Here is a 20,298-nt window from a genome sequence, read left to right as displayed (position 1 = left end):
ACTGACTCTTTGCCTTTATTTGCCAGTGTTTAAAATGGCATCCTCTCCTAGTAACCAATTAGTTTTTTTAAAGTGCCATTCGGAATTCATGCGTCTAAATACTTTTGATACGTTTCAGTCCATTTCTGACAAAATCCTTATTTATGCTCAAATTTTTCCATCTTTCACCAGTTGGAGCCTCTCTACATTGACTCCTAAAGTGGCTTTCTGCTTTTTCTTGCAACAGGGTTTTTCAGGCTCATCTGTTTTATACCCTTGGAACCATTGATTTCTCCAAGGGGCTCTAATTTCCTTCACTTAGAAATTGTATTTCAGAAGCATGTCTGGCCCTCAGTGTGCTCACTGCTGCTTGGTTGATCTTTCCAGGCCTTTTAGAGGGCAGAGGAAGTATATATAATTTTAAGACAAAAGAACACCCTATTAATGAATACTGATATTTTCCATTTGAATTTATAGCTACTAGTTTTTCCCAGACTCTTCTACCAAAAATGTTTCTCTCTTCTTACATAGTAAAGACATCATGAATCGTAACTAGTCAGTTGTTTTATTCAACGTTATATGTCAAGCTATTGCAGAGTAACCACACCAACACTATAACCAATAAATAGTATGTTTGATGGAAACCATCTAAATGACTTTACCCATTGTTTTCAAACAGTTGTACTGATTCTAACCTGCCAGAGGTGAGAGCGATTACATGTTCTACTTTCTTCCTCACAATTGGCATTTGGTCTTCGTCTACAAACAAGTATTCATTTTATGGTTACCACCAGCCCTTCTCTTGGTATCCACAATTCATTCTCTGGTAGATTCTTTTTATTCTTGTTCCCCAAGTTTTACTGAGATGTAATTGACATATAATATTGTGTTAGTTTACAAGGTGCATGACATAATGATTTTGTGTTTGTACCTATTGCAAAATGATCACCATGGTATGTTCAGTTAACATCCATCACCTTGTTTTTCCTGTGATGAGAACTCAGATCTGCTCTGTTAGCACCTTCCAAATACATAGTACAGTGTTATTAACTGTAGTCAGCATGCTGTCCACGATATGCCTGGGACTCATTTATCCTATGACTAGAAGTTTACAGCATTGGCTCCCTTCACCCATTTCACCCAACACTTGCCACCACCAGTCTGTTCTGTTTCTGTGAGCTCAGTCTTTTTAGATAATACAGTGTTTGTCTTTCTTCGTCTGACTTCCTTCACTTAGCATAATACCCCCAGGTCCTTCCACATTGTCACAAAATGATAAGATTTCCTTCTTTTTGGCAGAATAATAATTCCATTGTCACCACATCTTCTTTATGTATTCATCTGTGGACGGGCACTTAGGGAGTTTCCATGCTTTGGCTACGGTGAGTTTGCTGCAGTGAACATAAAGTGCACATACGTTTTTGAGAGTGTGATTTCATTTCTTTCAGATAAATACCTAGAAGTGGGATTGGTGGATGGTACAGTAGTTGTGTTTTAATTTTTTGAGTAGCCTCCATGCTGTTTTTTCAAAGTGGCACAAACATCTAGGAGATTCTTAAGGTTTCATGAGAAGTGATTTTCAAGTTCTTGCTGGTTCTTAACAGTTGGTTGCAGCCTTTTTTACTGGAAAGTCAGTTTGGCTGGGTATAAAATCCTTAACTTCTTTCTTTTTTAGGGTTTTTATAGGTTATGTATGCTGGCTTATAGAGCCTCTCGTGGTTGCCATGTACCCTAGGAAAGAAGCCTGTGCTTCTTTACCAGTTTCTTTTAATTGCCTCTCTCTGTTTTTAAACAGCTAGTGTTCTGTTCAAAAAAGGAGTAGAAAAGGAATTATAAATGAGAGAATCATTGTTGAGATTTATTGTGTATTTCAAGTATTTAAAAAGTATAACTTCCAGAAACTTCTTTAACAGGTTCTGTTATTTGGGATGGAGAGTACTTTCACCAAAGGAGTCCTTCTGAAATCAAAGTACATCTATGGGATTAAGTTTGATTTTTTAATTAATGGTGAAGCTGTCTCTCTGTTTTAAAAGTACAGATTTATAGATTCGATTTCATGATAATATAAAATTCCATAGTTCTCATTTGGGAACTACATAAACACAGGTAAATTTTGACCTCTCATTAAAAAACATTTTACAGTTTTAAAAATCAAAGGATGTTTTCTGATGTTTAGTCATCATAAAATTGAAACAAATAAGTCACTTTATCATTAAAAAAATGAAGTACAGTAGTCAGTTGAGATGAAAATAAGCACAGGCAAGGGTAGCTTCTCTTTTAGTTGGAAAGTTTATAAAGGCTAACTTGTGAGTGGCACATATGGATTCATAAGTTCTATGAAATTTGAATAGGTGTTGTGAAACTAAAGCTTTGAAATGTTTGACTACTTGATATTTATATGAAACAAATATTTATAACAATTTTATGCTTCAGATCATAATGTTAGCTCTTGTTTTACAGTTTTTAAGTCAAGGAACAAAGATTAAGAGTCAGGGGCACCTGGGAGGCTCAGTTGGTTAAGTGTTCAACTCTTAATTTTGGCTCAGGTCATGATTTCACAGTTTGTGTGTGTACGTGCATGCTCTCTCAAAAATAAGTAACTAACTTTAAAAAAATTAAGACTCTGGGGCGCCTGGGTGGCGCAGTCGGTTAAGCGTCCGACTTCAGCCAGGTCACGATCTCGCGGTCCGTGAGTTCGAGCCCCGCGTCGGGCTCTGGGCTGATGGCTCAGAGCCTGGAGCCTGTTTCCAATTCTGTGTCTCCCTCTCTCTCTGCCCCTCCCCCGTTCATGCTCTGTCTCTCTCTGTCCGAAAAATAAATAAACGTTGAAAAAAAAAAATTAAAAAAAATTAAGACTCCTATGACAACAAAATCAGTAACCAGTGGAATTTAGATTTTCAATCCCTGAGATTCCCAATAGTACTCCTAATTCATTATCATGTTATTTTTCTAAATGTCACCTATATGTTAATATTCCATAAAAGTAACTCACATGTGTCACCTCTGTTTCCTCTTAAATCCAAACATACTATTCATATCTAACTTGGATAATTATAATGTGGCATTGGAATTTTGTAAGTATTCTAAGTAGTGGTTGTGATTTAAAGACCTGTTGAAACAAGCATGGCCTTTATGTTCACCTACATGTTCCAGCATTATGGGCAGCTTAGTGCTGTTGGGAGAGGTCGGCTCACATCTGCTCCGTGCTGGGAAACGCAGGTGTGTCTGAGCTGCCTTGAGCACCCCTGTGATGGCCTGTGTTCAGAGGTGACTGTGCTTGTGGCTGATGTGATCAGGCCAACCCTGGGCTGGTAGACTGGTCCCATTCAAATTAATGTTTCAGGTTAGGGCATCAATTAATTACATGTGTTGCTTACTTTAGGGTCACACCCCACTTATAAAATGTGACCTCTGAACTCTTGTGCCATGTTTGGCATTGAAATGTGTGAGTTTACCTGGAGTCCTTCCTGTCGCTATAGGCAGACGTAAGCCTGCACTGCAAGTCCCTGTGTGAGGGCTGCCTTTGAAGTTGCACTGGGTACACTCTTTACTCACTTGTTTAAAATTAACTTATGAAACTTCTAGCAGCTATTATGTCATAATTGTGCTTTGTCTCTATGTCAGCTGATTTTCTTTTCTATCTTTGTTTTTTTGTTTTGTTTTTTTTTTTTTTCTTGGAGGGGAGGCAGACAGTACAAAAGTATGGAATGTTTCACAGATTTTCATGTCACCCTTGCATGGAGCCATGATAATCTTCTATGTGTCGTTCAGTTTTAGCACACATGCTGTGGAAACAAACACTCTGTCCACTCGCTCATTGGATTTGTCGGAGAGGAAGGAGATAGCCCCTGTCTGCTACTTTGGAAATAAGTTACTTTGAAAAACTACCATCTAATAATAGACTGTGGATGTAATCCCAAGAATTCTTCCCAGAATTACTAACCGCATACCCTTTTCAATCTACAATGATTTATTTTTTATTGCATTTCTTTTGTGATAGTGGATGGGCAGGTAACTTTACCACCGTTACATCCTTATTTTTTGTCTTGCACAATAACAGCCTTGCAGAAGAAGTAACTGATTCTGAACAACCGTAATCTACAATTCCACGGAGAGCTTTCTCCTGTGTGCACAATTCTTGGGGCCCTCCTCTTGGCTTGGATTATTGGCTAGCTGTTTTCATGGTTGACATTTCTTTGCAGTTCTGTGAAGGAAATATACCGCTAAGGCACAGAAAAGTGTAAACAACCATTAAAGTATAAATTAGTGTTACCAAGTAGTAGAGGCCCCCCACACGGAATAGGGGCCAGCCCTTCATGCTGGCTGTCCGGGTTATCCGCACTCCATGCCTTAGTCAAGGGGTCGCTGCAGTCAGGAATTTGTAGAAGGTGTGGGATTAGCTGCACCTGGGAGTTTGGACAGGATTCGGGCAGAGTTGGATCAGACGGACTGGAAGACTTTTAGGGAAGGGAGATGAGAAGGCAGAGCATCAGACAGGGAGGGCTGCTAAGGCCAGCACAGAGGTTTTTAACCTGTAGCCAGAAGGGAATAGTGAGTTTGTTTGGAATATGGAAATAGAGTAAAACACACTCATTTTTCCCTCCCCAGATAGAGCGAATGTTCCTCTTCAATGTTACATGTGTGCGGGCTCTCCCTTGCTCTGGCCTGGGTCTGAGCCCTCCTCATATCTTGCCTGTGCAGTGGCAGTGGGTTCCTAATTGGGCTTCCAGCTTCCCACTCTTGCTGCTGCTCTGTTTCTTCCCATCTTTGGAATCAGAGAGATTTTTCCAGAGCACCATCTGACCACATGCTACATGATTGAAAGCTTTTTTCTGTTGTTCATGAAGCCTGAATTCTTGTGCCAAGTTGATACTCTCTGGGCCTTCCTCTTCCCCGTCATCTGCTGCCATGACCCACCTGGTGTGCTGCTCTCGGCGCCCGGGACCCCTGCAGACCCTCGGATCCACTGTGATGCACGCTGTGCCCGGATGCTGACTCCTCTCTCAAGTCGTGTCCCTGAGGAGGCTGTTCCTGACCCCTTCAAGTGAACTCAGCCCTCATACTTCATCAGTATTTTTCTAGATTTTAGATCTGATTATATTCTTCTTAAGAGCCTTTTTTTTAGGGGCGCCTGTGTGGCTCAGTCAGATAAGTGTCCAACCTTAGCTCAGGTCATGATCTCGCGGCTTGTGAGTTCAAGCCCGTGTTGGGCTCTGTGCTGACAGATCAGCCTGGAGTCTGCTTCAGATTCTGTGTTCCCATTTGTCTCTGCCCCTCCCCTGCTCACACATTGTCTCTCTCTCTCAAATATAAACATTAAAAAAAAAATCCTCTGTTTTATTTCCTCGTTGTGCACAAAGTGCCAATACCTGAACAGGACATTTGTGTGAGCCCTTCGCAGTTAGACCCTGACTGTCCTCCTTTTCATGCCCTGCTGCTCGCCACTAAGGCTTCGTGTGATGAGACTCTTCTCCGTTTTCTGAGCTGTTATTTTTGATTCTTTATTTTGTATTTTTCCTTCTTAATCGACAAAACATACCCTTTTAAGATTCAACCAGATGACCATCTCCTGTGAGGTATTGATTCATTCCTCACTGTAACCAGCCCCATTATCCTTGTTCTTGGCTCACATAGTGATATGTGTGAAATTCAGTTTTATTATTTATTATAGTCTCTTACTACTATAAAAGCATTTCCACTTCCTGTGCTGTGAGCACCTTGAGGGTAGGGCACACATCTTTCCTCTCTTTAGATCTTAGTGTGAAGCCAGTAGCTAGGGAAAGGAACTGGGAGAAGGTTTCTAGGTAACCGTAAGTATTCAGTTGCATGAGCTGAAGATGTGGTTTCCAGGAGGCTTAGAATTGAGAAGCAGCCCTGTGCTACTTCGTAGATTTGTCTGTGTGAATTCTGCCCACTGCTCCAGGAGGTCTGTTTTCCTTCACCTTATTTTGCTGATGAAGGTCTTGAGACCCAGGCTGCTGAGATCTGGCCTAAAGCCATGTGGGTTGTCGGTTGCAGAAGAGAAATACGAATATAGATCTATCTGATGTCGCAGTCCAAACTTTTAATCTTCATTGTTTCCTTTTGGTGTTTGGTGGGTCTACATTTGTATCCTTGCTGGTGTTGAAGATGTTAATTTACTGTCATGAACATGTGCTTCCAGATTATCATGTAACAGCAGCTCCAACGTTCATATTAACCCTGCTTTATGGGCGAAGAACGTGAGGCTGTACAAGCAAATTATTTGTCTAGATTGTTAGGAATAACCTTTCTTCAGAGTATATTCTAAATTTTAAATAAATTCATCGATGAAGGATCTAGAAAGGTGTTCTTTAGGTTGTGAAGTTTATTTTTGTCTAGTGCAATATTAAAAAGAATTGTTGTATACCCATCTATAAAACACCTAGTGGCAGATCATTGTTACTTTGTTGTTGTTTTTTTTTTTAATGTGGTAAAGTACACACACATATAGTTTACAATCTTAACCATTTTTAAGCCTACAATTAGGTGGCATTAATTACGTCCAGACTGCTGTGCTGCCGTCTCCACCATCCATCCCTGTAACTCACTTCATCTTGTGAAGCTGAATCTCTGCACCTGTTAGTCACTTGAGTCCCCATCCCTCCTCCCACAGCTCCTGGCACACAGCATTCTGCTTTGACTTTGTGACAGTGACGACTCTATATCCCTCAGAGGCGTAGAGTCATATAGTATCTGTCTTTTTACAGCTGGTTTCCCTCAGCATAATGTTCTCAATAACACACTCTGAATTTTCTTCCCCTTTAAGGCTGAATAATAGTCAGTTGCATGGAGTGTGGCCACATCAGTTATCTATTCACTTCGTGATGGATACAGGGGTTGCTTCCATGTTTTACTATTATGAATAATTCTGCTATGGACATGGGTGGACAGATCTCTTTGAGACCCTGCATTCAGTTCTTTGGGGTATATACCCAGAGGTGGAGTTGTGGGGTCATAGGCAATTCTGTTTTTAATTCTTTTGAGGAACCTCCATACTGTTCTCCACAGCGGCTGCACCAGTTTGCGTTCCCACCAGCGGTGCAAGAGGTTCCCTTTTTTAACATCCTTGCCAACACTTGTTATTTCCTGTCTTTTTTATTTTAGCCATGATGACAGGCACGAGGCGGTATCTGATTGTGGCTTTGATTTACATTTCCCTGATGATCAGTGACATTCAACGTCTTTTCATGCTTATTATTGGTCATTCTTGTATCTTTGGAGACCTGTCTCTTCAACTTCTTTGCCCATTTTTGAATCAGGTTGGTTGGTAGTTTCACAGCTTTTGTGTCTCTTCTGGATAGCAATTGCTCACCAGATCCACGATTCACAAATATTTTCTTTCAGTCTGGGAGTTGCCTTTCTACTCTGTAGACCGTGTCTCCTGTCGTACAAAACTTTAGAATTTTTATGAAGTCCACTCTCTTTTTTCTCTTTTGCTGCCTGTGTCCTTGGTCACATCCAAGAAATCATTGCCAAATCCAGTGTTGTGAAGCTTTGTGCTGCATATTCTTCCAAGAGTTTTACTGTTTGGGGCCTTACATTTAGGTCTTTGACCGATTTGGAGTTAATTTCTGTATATGCTGTTAGGGAGGTGCCCAGCCGCCTCCTTTGTGTGTGGAGATGCAGTTTTCCCAGCTGTGTTGGTTGAAAAGACCGGGTTCCCCACTGAGAGGTCTTGGCCCCCTTGTCAGAAACCCTTTCGCTGTATATGTGAGGGTCTCTTCCTGGGCGCTCTCTTCGATTGCATTAGTCTGTATGTCTGGTTATGCCAATGCCACGTGGTTTGCCTACTCTAGCTTTGTGTAGTAGGTTTGAGATGAGGAAGTGTGAGTCCTCCAGTTTCTCCTTAGTTTTAGATTATCTGGGTTATTTAGGGTCCACCGAATCTGTAGATTGCTTTGGGTAATATGGACATTTCAACGATATATGAATTCTTCCAGTCCACAAACATGGGATGTGTTTCCACTTACGTCTTTACTGTCTTTCAGCAGTGTTTGGCAGTCTTCATCGTGCAAGCTTTTCTCCTCCTTGGTTAAGCTCATTTCTACATATTTTATACTTTTTGATGCTATTGCGAATGGAATTATTGTCATAAGTTTCTTTTCAGTGTGTTCATTCTTTGTGTATAGAAACGCAGCTAAATTTTGCGCATCACCTTGTGAGCTGCTACTTTGCTGAATTCATTTGTTGTGACAGCTTTTTTGTGGAGTCTTTACAGAGTTTTCTGTGTGTAAGATGATAAAATCTACAGAGGTCATTTTACTTTTTCTTTCCAATTTGGATGCTTTGTATCCTTTTATCCAAATGCTCGGGCTGAGGTGCCTAGCGGTATGTTTACTAGCAGTGGTAGAAGTGGACGTCCTTGTCTTGCTCGGGACCTTACAGGAAAACCTCTCAAGTTTTCACAATTGAATATGATGTTTGCTGTGGGCCCATCATCTATGGCCTTTGTTATGGTGAGGAGGTTTCTGTCTATACCCGGGTGGTTGAGTGTTTTCATGATGAGAGGATGTTGAATTTCGTCACACGTATCTACTAAGATGCCTCCGTTCATTCTGTTAGCATGGTGTCATGTGTACTTAAGTGCATGTGTTTAGCCATCCCTGCATCTATAAAGCACCCAGTGGTAAAGCATTATTATTGAAGATATTTTAGTGTAAGTAAACTAAATAACCAATTGGCGGGACACTTGGAAAACAGGAAGCAGAATAGTCACCTATAATTTCTCTGTCCACAGTCAAGTAAGAGACCCGCTTTGATCTATTTCTTGTCATTTTTTTCTATGCTTGTGTTTTCGTTGACGTTGATTAACCTTTGACCACGTTGTTCCATGGTCACCATAAATTACTATGGTAGCGGGTGCGTGGTATTCCAGTAGGGGCTGGGGGACACTTCTGCAGCACACCGAGAGGGGGCGAGGGGCACGCAAGGTAAACCACTGTAAGGTTCACATCCTGTTAGTGTATTTGCCTTCCAGACAGCCACAGGGGGTTGACACTATTACTGTTATTTTATCACTAGGCACTCTGAGATGCAGAGAAGTTAAATAACTAGCCCAGGGCCATGTAGCCAGTTGATCATAAGAGCAGCTGCTCGGGCCGAGGTCTGTGTGACTTTGTAGGTCTGGCTTCTCCCACTATGCTTGTCCTGCCCCCCCATGCCTCCTCTGTCCAATTCTTATGCGTCCAAGTCTTCTAGTTGTATAGATATGTAGTAAAGCAAATATGGGGTGTAAGCTGGGAAAGATAAACGATAATCAATGCGGGAACCCTGGTTTAGAACATATTCGGTGCCAAGCCCTGGGCTGAGCACCTGACAGTCATTCCAGCCCTATAGCTAACTGTGTGTGATCACCTGTGCATTTGTATCGTGCTGCTGTCGTTTTGTCCTCGGATGACTCGGGTGTTTCCAGTGTTTACACTGTGTTCAGTAGTCTCCTTAAATTGTTGTCTTTCTGCCTGTTTTGATGATTTCTACATGATGGTCACTCGGGTTGTCCCCAGCTTCCTTCTGCCACACACGGCCCCCCAGCGCTCTAGTCCTTCACCAGCACAAACATGAGGAGTCCATCAGTGTGTCTGTCCAGGAGCAGAGTTCCTCCTTGATTACAGGACGCACATGTACCTATTTGGCCTCGGTCTCGAGAGGATGCCCCACTCCGCAGGGCATGGGGTTCCATGCCCACGTGTCTGCTGCTACTTGCCATTGTTCATCTGCACACATGCTGTCGCTGAGATATTTTAATTTACGTTTCTGTATTCATTCATGAGATTAGGCAGCACTTGGTGTTCTTACAAGGTTGGCCTTTACTTTCTGTGGATGCCTGTTCTTATCCTTTGCCTATTTTCCCAGTGGGGTACTTGTCTTTTTCTGTTGATTTGCAGAACCTCTTGTTCTTCTAGACATTAATTCCTTTATACATGTCACGCTTTGAAACGTCTTTTCTTGTTCTGTTGTCTGTTTGTTAATTTTCCCCATACTGTTCTTTGTTGAACAGAGATTTTTATTTTGAGGTTATCAAGTTCATTGCTTTTGGCCTAATGGTTTGTGCTTTTGAAATTTTATTTAAGGAATCCTTCTTAATATGGCTGCAAGAATATTCTGGAGTATTTTCTTTCATCAACTTTGGAGTTTTACCTTTCAGAGTTCTTTAATCCATTCATTGTTTCTTTCCCTGATGGTGGTGGGAAGGGGCCCAGTTTTAGTTTTTATTTTTCTCTTCTATGCTAAGTCTGTCTTCTCTTTTGGAATTTAAACTTTAGAATGAGAGACCCCTGTCGGTATTTTAGGGCCTTGTATTTTGTGAGAGTGCCATCATTTGCCCACTCAGTGAGCATGGTAGTAGGAAGGGTTTGTTTCTGTTTTGTGGATCAGTGAATGCCAAGAACCAAAAAATAGAAGTGGCACGTGGCATTGCCTCATTCACGTGGTTGCTGGATGTTGAGTGACCGTGGGCTCTTTGCCTGCAGCCTGTTGTCCTGTCTACAGAAAGCTTGCAACCTTGACCAGCACCGACTGCGGCATCAGCTCTCCTGTGAACTAGCAGTATTTCCGCGAGGAAGTCCCTTTCCTTCATTTCTCTGCAAATTGATGCCCCATGTAACCTCCATCTTAATGAAGATACAGAAGGTTGTTCCCTGTCTCCAGCTGCAAGCAGCCCCTGATCTGCTTTTCACTGCAATGATTAGCTTTGCTTGTTCTAGAGTTTTGTTTTTGTTTTTTTTTAGTTTTTTTTTTTCAACGTTTATTTATTTTTTGGGACAGAGAGAGACAGAGCATGAACGGAGGAGGGGCAGAGAGAGAGAGGGAGACACAGAATCAGAAACAGGCTCCAGGCTCTGAGCCATCAGCCCACAGCCTGACGCGGGGCTCGAACTCACGGACCGCGAGATCGTGACCTGGCTGAAGTCGGACGCTTAACCGACTGTGCCACCCAGGCGCCCCTGTTCTAGAGTTTTATAGACGTGGAATCACACAATCCATTCTTTTCCATGATTGCCCTGATTTCTTGGTCAGCAGGTTTTGAGATTCATTTGCTGTGTATGTTGGTAATTCATTGCTTTGCATTGCTGGGCAGTGTTCCAGTACATGGATATACCACAGTTTTAAAGTCCGTTCACCTGCTGAGGGACATTTGGGATGTTTCCATTCGGGGGCTGTTATGATAAAAGCTGCACTGTGCTCTCACGTGCAGGTGTAGATGATGTGTATTCAGATAAATGCCTAGGGATGGAATATCAGTACTTGGGTAGGGCACTGATGGTAGTTGTGCTATACATGTGAAGCAGACAAGCCAGGAGAAGAAGGTGGAGGGTGGACATTTTTTAATGTGTGTGTGTACATTGTGTTTGTATGTGTACATCAGACATGCACCATGTATTTTATCAGAATGTCACTTGTTCCACATATATTTTGGGGACAATTAGAAAAAGATGTAAGCACAGTAAAAGAGTAAGGTTGGCTGGTAGATGGAGATTGAGGAGGAAAGGAGAAAGGAAGGTCAGGCTGGGCTGCAGAGTGGAGCCAGGAATAAAGATTCTGCAGGTGAATTGTCCCTGAAGCCCCACAGCTTGTAAAGGATGTGTTACTGACCTGGCCTTTAGTTTTCTAGTAGCTAAAACCAGGGGAAGCCTCAGATTTTAACAATGTCAGTAACGGAGTCAGTTGCTGAGGTGAACACAGCCATTTCTAACAGTAGTAATGCCAGAAAGAGATTTATTCTTAATGTTTTCATAAAAGTAACCATTTTATGTCCATTGCAAAGCTCGTGTCGGTTGGCAGAGTCTCGTCCCGTGTTGCATAGTTACAGGCTGAGGCCTCAGATGCAGTTTTAATTAAAAGGTCCTTGTTACATACACGAGTGAGCCGGAAGGGTGCCTGCTGCTGCTCGTGCTGTTTCCAGCTGGCGAGGCAACCAGACCTGAAGCTGGCAGCACATTTCCATGTCAGGCATGAAGCCTGCACTGCCCCTCAGCCTGTTGCGAGTTGTGCAGCCCCACACGGATCAGGTTGCGTCACGGTGACACACTCACTGCGAAATGATGTTGTTAAAAGTTGGTGAATGTGGGGACATGCCGATTGAATAGTGTAAGAAAGTACCCTGTAAGATGTATAATTCATCATTACTGAAATTGAGAGTTCTGAATGTAAACTCTTTCCCTTTTTATATAATGGAACCGGTGTTAACAAGAAAGTAAGCAGTATGTGTGTCCAGGAAAAATGTGTTTTTTTCCTCCAAATGAAAACTTTGCTTCAGATTTTTAAAGTTTCCATCTAACTGTAAAATAACTGCGGATTTTACTTTACTGATTTTAATTAAAGTCACGGCATAAATAATGAAGTAATGATTTACAGTGTGCTGTTTGGTGTAATTAAAATAGAGCAATTCTTTTTTAAAAAAATTTTTTGGTGTTTATTTTACTTAAAAAAAATTTTTAATGTTTATTTATTTTTAGAGAGATAGAGCATGAGTGGGGGAGGAGCAGAGAGAGAGGGAAACACAGAATCCAAAGCAGGCTCTGGGCTCTGAGCTGTCAGCACAGAGCCTGACGCCAGCCTCCAACCCACGAAGCGCTAAATCATGACCTGAGTCAAAATCAAGAGTCGACTCTTAACCAGCTGATCTACCCACCCAGGTGGTCCTAAATTTGTTTTAACTAGTTCAGAAATGAGGGAGATAGGATTCAAGGGTTATGGTTAAACAGGAATTCTGAAAGGAGGCAGAAAACGTAGCACATTTCGGCTCTCCTTGTCGGGTTTTCCCCAGAGTCACCCTGGAAATCCACGGTGAACAGTTGTCTGGTATTGAGCAGGAGGGCAGACGTCTAGAAGGACCACCTTCCGGATTCTGGCCTTGGACCTGCAAAGCTAACAGAAGCCTGCCTCCTGCGCGTGGGCTGGCTCCTGTGCGACAGGTGCGTGTGAAGCAGGCGAACGGGCTTGGGGGAGACCCACCTTCCTCTAGTGAGGTGCTGATCGCTCTAGATGCTTTGTGGTGTTTGTGTTGTGTCCTGGAGAAGTTCCACACCTCTTATGTAGTCAGATGTTGTGGCCCTTCTCTGTTCCCATGGCTTTTATACTCAGAGTGTCCTTTAGCATTGAGAGATCAGATCAACATTCACGTAAACTTGTATTTTGTTTTCCGGTCCTGGTGTTGTTCTTAGTGGAGTCTTTTCAGCCCCTGAACACGTGTCTTGAGGCAGCTGTGGCAGGTGTAAGTTAGACAGTGAAATTAGAGGCAGGGCCAACTATATTCAGATTGTCCAGAAGACACTCAAAACAGGTTTGTTATATTTTCATCCAGATGAAGACCTCTAGATTCCAGGATAGTGTGGGGCTGTTCGTGAAGGACGGGACACATGTTCATTATGTCTTTTCCATCAACAGAAGACGTGTCAGATTGGATCGTATTTATACTGGTGTCATCAGTGTGTCATTTCCCAGTATGTGTATTTCCAACAACATGATACAAGTGGCTGAGGTTGTTCAGATCATTATTGGAAAGGTTAAAGGTAGATAATCACTTTTAGAAAATTACCACTTGTGAGATTTCTTTTGTAAAAATGTTCAATCAGCAGTGGCTGTCTACCACTAACCATATATATATATATATGTGTGTGTGTGTGTGTGTATATATATATATATATATATATATATACACACACACACACACATATATATAATATATACATATATATACACATATATATAATATATACATATATATAATACATATACATATACACACATATATATAATATTAATATATATTTATATATATATAATATATATATATTTTGTCTTGGAACTTTCAGAATTACCTCGGGGGAGGTGACCCACCGTAGGATTTTGAGCCTGTTGCTTGGATGCACTTGAGGGCTGAGCAGCAGTTGGGAACACTTTGGGGACAGACTGCAGGAGAGGGGATGGGTAAGATGAGATAAACCTTACTGAGAAACCCCAGAGAAATCAAACATAACATTTAGGAAGTATTAGACCTTTATGTACTATTTCATGATTCATCCTAAGTGAAACTAGAATAGGAAACTAGTTGGCCACCGTCTGTGCATCTCAAACCCAGTCTGCTAGTTTTGTGTCTTTATTTGATGAAGATAAGTCCCTGTGATGGGTCAGCAGCGTGTAAGGAAGTGAGAGGCCTGGCAGGACCTTAGCCTGAGTTATTAACCCAAACGTTTTCACATGGAGCAAACTTGCCTGATGACCTGAGAAAAGGAATAATGAGCTGGCACCCTTTGTTGTGTTTAAGGTCCTGCACACAGCAGTCAGTTCTAGACTCGTAACTAACTCATGCAGGCCAGTCTTAGGCTTTTCCATGTCCTTGCGATGGCTCGTCACTTAATCAGCGTCTACAGCTCTCCGACTCCTTCTTCCTTTTTAAGAAGAGGTGAGAATCACTGCTGTTTTAACAGAACAGAGTAAGGAGTTGTTCACGTTTAGGCATTATTTTATGAGCTGTGTTTGTTGACTCTTGCCAACTTACTGGTGATGTCTGTCACAGTAAACGTTAACCAAAGGTCTTGCGTTACTCGCTAAAGTTTTGGATGTGCTGCGTAGACCACACACACAAAAGAAGCCCTTCAGCACAGTGTTGATAGGTATGTAGTTCACCTTTGTCCTACCTGGTATGCCGTTTTGCTAATTCATTGTTTCCTGTTTTGAGTTTTGTTACTCTTAGATTTTGCAATCTTGTATGTGTTTAAAGCTCTCTTTTGTTTCTTCTATCATTTTAGTTCTTACTTGGCCCTTAATAGAATATATAGACACTTTATTCCAGTTCATTCTTATTTTTGCATTACACTTAAAATTTGATTTATTCAGAATTTATGGTACAGATCTAGTTATTTTTATCCAGATTGCATTTAGTTATTTTATTATCACTTGCTACATATTGTTAAAATTTCCCTTCTTTTGTAATGCTTGCCTCTCATAATGAGATTTTTGTGTACTTGGACCTATTTCTAGGTATTCTGATCTTTTGTTGGAATGTTTCTGTCCAGTGCATTGTTTTTAAATGGTTGGTACTGTCAGCACTAATAAAATTTTATGCCAACCTGATTATTGTCACTTTCCCAATAAAGTATTTCATAATAATTTCTGTGGGGCAGAGTTAGTCGTTACTCATTTTTCTTCTTAATACATTTTTATGATATCCTTTCTTTCATTTGTGGATGCTTCTTAAGCTCATAAAGTCCTATACTGAGACATCGTGAATTTGGTCCCTCAGACAGAAAAAAAAGCCTGCATAAAGTCTATAGTTTCAAGTGCCAGTGTACTACATTCTACAGTGTTAATTATGACATTAAGAAATGATTACTTGTCGGGGCGCCTGGAGGGCTCAGTTGGTTAAGCGTTCAACTCTTTGATTAAGGCTCAGGTCACGATCTTGTGGTTCACGAATTCGAGCCCCGCCTTAGGCTCTGTGGTGACAGTGTGGGGCCTGCTTAGGATTCTCTCACTCTCTCTCAAAATAAGTAAGCTTAAAAAAAAAGGAAAGAAAAAGAAATGTGTACCTGTCAACTGCACCTACTGTGGGAACCGTTTTGCAATCTATATAAATATTGCATCCTTATTTTGTGTACCTGAAACTATGTTATATGTCAATTATATTTCAATTTAAAAAATAAGTTTTTAAAGGAAAAATTAACAACTTTTGATAACTGTACTTTTTTACTTAAGATGTTAACATTAGGTACAGTTGGGTGAAGGGCATGTGGGGAGTCTACTATTTTTGCAACTCTTCTGCAAGTCTAAAATAAAAGATTTAAAAGGTGACATTGAAATTCTGTTATTTATATATCCGAGAAGCATTTATTGAGTGCCAATTTTATGCAAAGCAGTATCTAAAATAATTTTTCATCTCCTAATTTTCTGACTGCATCTGCAGATAGTTCAGCAAATAGGTCCTAAGGCCTTCATGGGAAGTAAATAGTACCCATCTGAGAAGATTCCAAGGCTAATGTAACAGTCTTACATGTTCCTAGCCTTTAGATGACACTTTTAGATGCATACTCATCACTTATTCTTTATTCTAAATAACCTAAACCCAGACCTCCCATTGAGAAAACAAAAGCCCTTCCCTCAGAGCTGCGCTTTTCCCAGGATGTGCCGGTCCTGGGAGGTAGCACTGTTCTGCCTGGATGCGATTCTCATGTTCAAGTGCTTCACCCCTGCCTTCTCCTGGTCGTCTTGTCCCTGTGGAAGGGGCTTCCTGAGTCTACCCCATGTCCTTCCTCATGTGCCCTGTGTGTACCCTCATTCCCCCTGGACTGGAACAGCTTTCTTTTAGCCCAACATACTGTTGTCACTAAAGAGAAGAAAATTCTTCCTGTGTCTTACTGCACGTTTTGTAGCTGTGTGCATGCTAGTGTGTGGTTACACTCAGCGGATTAAAAAACTTCAAGGAATGATGTGATGCCATTCTTGTTAAAACAGCAAACTGAGACTGGAAAAGAATTTTCTTAATAAGACATAGCTACCTGTATGTATCCTTAGCACGCAATCGTATTTGTAATTGTATTTATTTATATTTGATAAAATACATCTATCAATAACCTTCAGCAAGTGTCATGTTTAATGGTGAACTATTGTAATCTTTGCAAAATCTAAGAGCAGGATACCCGCCATCACAGCCCAGTGGTGTTGTGCTAGAAGTCCTGGTCAGCACGGTAAAAAAAAAAAAAAAAAAAAAAAAAAGGCAAGTTTAATAGACTTACTTAAACAGCTCAGTAGACTTAAACAGAAATACTTTAATGAGAGTTTAGCAAGGTTTCTCAGTATATACTAGCAGCCATCAGCCAGAAAATAGTATATAAAATAAACTCCCTTTTTCAAAAGAAACAAAAAATAGGCAATACCTAGGAAAAAATCACAAACAATATGCAAGAATTTTAGGGAGAAAAATTATAAAACTTTGTTAAAGACACAGAAGATATAAATGAACAGATGTACCAAGTCTTGTCAGTATTGTAATGATATTTATTCTCAAATTAATGAAAATTTCAATATTTTTCATGGATCTTGGCAAATTGATTTTAAAATCATTATGGATAAATGCATGTCCAAGAAGAGCCAAGATGAGTTTGAAAAGAAAGGAGGGGGCTGCCCAAGATGGGCAAGCTTGTGTCGGAGGAGGGAACTTCCACGCATTGCTGGAGAGGTGGTAAATGGTAGCTGGCTTTTAAAAGTAACAGTCTTCAGATGGACTGATGGACATCTAATAGATGGACAATCAAGTTCTGAAGAGGGGACCATGGGAAAATGTCTTCATCCGACCCCTGCTTCTGAGCCACTTAGTTCTACTTGAACTTTCTCCACCGTTCCTGGATCTACCTCTGGAGCTCTTGTGCACGTACAGAGATGATTGTATAATGTTTTTGAGAAAGTGGACAGTTTCATACCATGATTTTATTCACTGATTTCCTTCTTCTTTTCTTTTGTTTTAAATTGAGGCATAATTCACAAATAACGTTAGTTTCAGGTACTCACCATAATGATTGAGTACCTGTATATTCAGTATCTGTATAATTGATTCAGTATCTGTATAAATAGTTGACCCCTTAAGGGTCCACTTCTACACAAGTTTTTTTTTTTCAGATGGTATATATAGTATTGTAAATGTATTTTCTTTTTCTTCTGATTTTCTTAGAGACATTTTCCTTTTTCTAGCTTATTTGATTATAAGAATTTAATATGTACCCCATATAACATGTAGAATGTGTGTTAATTGTTTATATTGTTAGGTTTTTGGTCAGCAGTGTGCTGTTAGTAGTTAAATTTGGGGGAGTCAAAAGTTCTGTGTGGATTTTCGACTGTGCAGGGGGTCGACGCCCTTAACCTTGGTGTTGTTTAGGGTCATATGTACTGTGAAATAATCACCACAATAGGTCTAGTTAACATTTATCACCTTGCATAGTTAGAAAAAAATGTTTTTCTTGTGAGGAGGACTTTCAAGATCTACTCTCTTAGCAACATCCAAATATGCAGTACAGTGTTGTTAACTGCAGTCGCCATGCTGTGTGTGTTCTCCGCCATGACATTTATTTTGTGACTGAGAGTTTGTGACCTTTTGACCCATTTCACCTCCATCCCTATACCCCACCACTGGCATCTGTTCTTCGTATCTGTCAGCTTGGGGAGTGTGTGTGTGTGGTTTTGAGTTGCATTTCCTTGATAATTAGTGGTGTTCAGCATCTTTTGTGTACCTGTTGGCCGTCTTTATTTCTTCTTTGGAAAAGTGTCTATTCAGATGTTTTGTCATTTTTTAATTGGATTGTTACTTTGCTCTTGAGTTGTATTATGTTCTTTTTAGATGTTGGATATAACCTCATGCCCAGATTTTTTAAACATAATATATCTTAGAACTTACATTGTCCTAATAACATCGACAACACTGCTTCACTTTTTTAACAATCGTATAATAATTTTTGGTATAGCTGTAGTATTACAATTTATCCAGCCCCCTAAGATTTACTTTTAGATTCTTTCTAATCTTGTTGCCAACAATGCTAAAATGAATTTCCTGTCTTGTATATATATTACTTCACACATGTCTGAGTGTATCTATAGGATGAATTTCCAGAAGTGAAACTGTTGGCTCTGAAGGTGTATACGTTTCTATACTTGGTAGACATTTGCCCCACAGTGTAGCGCTCTTTTACATGGCACCTGTGATATACTTCCCATCAGGTCCTGTCTGTCTGCACAGTGTGCCAGACCTATGACAGTCACAGAATGCTGTTTTGTGGTCTTCCTTATCAATTAGGATTTTTTAAAATATGTTAAGAATATGTGTAATTTAAGTTCGGTCTTTCAGTCTGTGTGTTCCAAATATATTTCCCAGGTTAGCATTTGTGATTTTAACTTTGGTTATCATGTTTTTTTCCCTATGTAGAAATTGCTGATTTTATGTAAATTTTTCAATCTTTTCTTTAAATCACTCTGGTTTTTGTTTCAGATTAGGCAGGTTTTATTTGCACCATGATTGCTCTCCCGTGTTTTCCTTGTCATAATTTTGTGGTTTTGTTTTCAGCACCTAAATCTGACCTATTCAGAATTTACTTATGGGCACAGACTAAGGCACGGCCCCATCTTTATTCTTTTTCAAGGTAGCAAAGCCCCTTGTCCCAGTGTCCTGTGTTCGTTGGTTAATCTTCCCCACACTAATTTGAAATGGCACTTTTATTATAATCAAAATGTGTATTTGGGTCTCTTTCTGGACTTTTATGTTTGTTCCATTGGCCTACTGTTCACACAAAAGTTGAATTACTTTGGCTCAACAGTGTTTTAATACGTTATATTTCCCTGAAAGAATTTTCCTGGGAAGTTATTTTTTAATTCTCTACAGAACTTTAGAATTAACTTGCCTACTTTGTGGTAGCATTTTATTAAATGATCTTGGAGGCAATTTGGATTTTGTTGTCTTCCATTCAGATATCACGCATGTGTTCATCCTCTCATGTCCGTTGCATTTCAGCATTTTCTTCATACAGATCTTGTCTTTTCTTCTGTTTATCACTCTGTATTATCTTTCTTATTGCTGTTGTAAACAATTGTGGTCTTATTTTAAATTTCTTAACTTTTTTTTTTTGGTTTATATGAATGCTGCTGTTAATTTTAGTATATTAGTTTGTATTCAAATGAATAATTGATTATATTATTTGGTTATTTAAAATAGTGTGTCAGCTGATTTCCTTAGGTTTTCTAGATATATAATCTGCAAATAATGATTATTTTAAATCTTTACCAACTTTTACACTTTATTTCCTTTTTTTAGGTATGTTGGTTATTACCTTTGGCATAGGGTTAAAGGCATCTTTGAATATTCCTGATCAGGTTAAGGAAGTGTTTACTCATTCCTTTTTGTTCGGGGCTGGATGGTAAATTTTACTAAATGCGCTTTTAACACATATATTTCTCACTTTTGATCTATTAATAGGATGAATCATACTTCTAGATTTCTTTGTAATAAGAAATCTTTGGGGAAATCCTAGAATTAAACCCTTGTTATAGTATATTCTTTTGATATTTGAATGTGTTAATATGTTAACATTTATTTTATATTAATAATATTAGACTATATTCACATACTTAATTTAGGATTTTTATCTGTTCCTATGGGACACTGGTTTTCTTTTTCTTCGCTATTTTTGTAGGGGTTTGTTACTATTAGTTTGCTAGATTTCTTGCATTCCCTCTTTATTAAGTACTGGAAAAGTTTATATCATATTGGAGTTATCTGACCATTAAAAGATTGATAGAAGTGCCTTGTGAAAATGTCCC

The 20,298-nt window shown here is 39.9% G+C and overlaps 1 protein-coding gene and 1 non-coding gene across 12 annotated transcripts in view; one reads left to right on the top strand and one right to left on the bottom strand.

Moving 5' to 3' along the window:
• The window catches only part of ZMYND11 (zinc finger MYND-type containing 11), a 135,011-nt gene that overhangs the window by 61,905 nt on the left and 52,808 nt on the right, over positions 1 to 20,298 (top strand). The window lies entirely within an intron of this gene.
• Positions 3,676 to 3,780, bottom strand: LOC125159593 (U6 spliceosomal RNA). Its single transcript, XR_007149836.1, has one exon. It is a non-coding gene; the product is annotated as a U6 spliceosomal RNA (small nuclear RNA).

Source organism: Prionailurus viverrinus, unplaced genomic scaffold, assembly GCF_022837055.1.
Source record: "Prionailurus viverrinus isolate Anna unplaced genomic scaffold, UM_Priviv_1.0 scaffold_51, whole genome shotgun sequence".
In the NCBI taxonomy this organism is placed as follows: Eukaryota; Metazoa; Chordata; class Mammalia; order Carnivora; family Felidae; genus Prionailurus; species Prionailurus viverrinus.
Note: the sequence above shows the minus strand (reverse complement) of the source record. Positions and strands in the feature narration are given on the sequence as shown.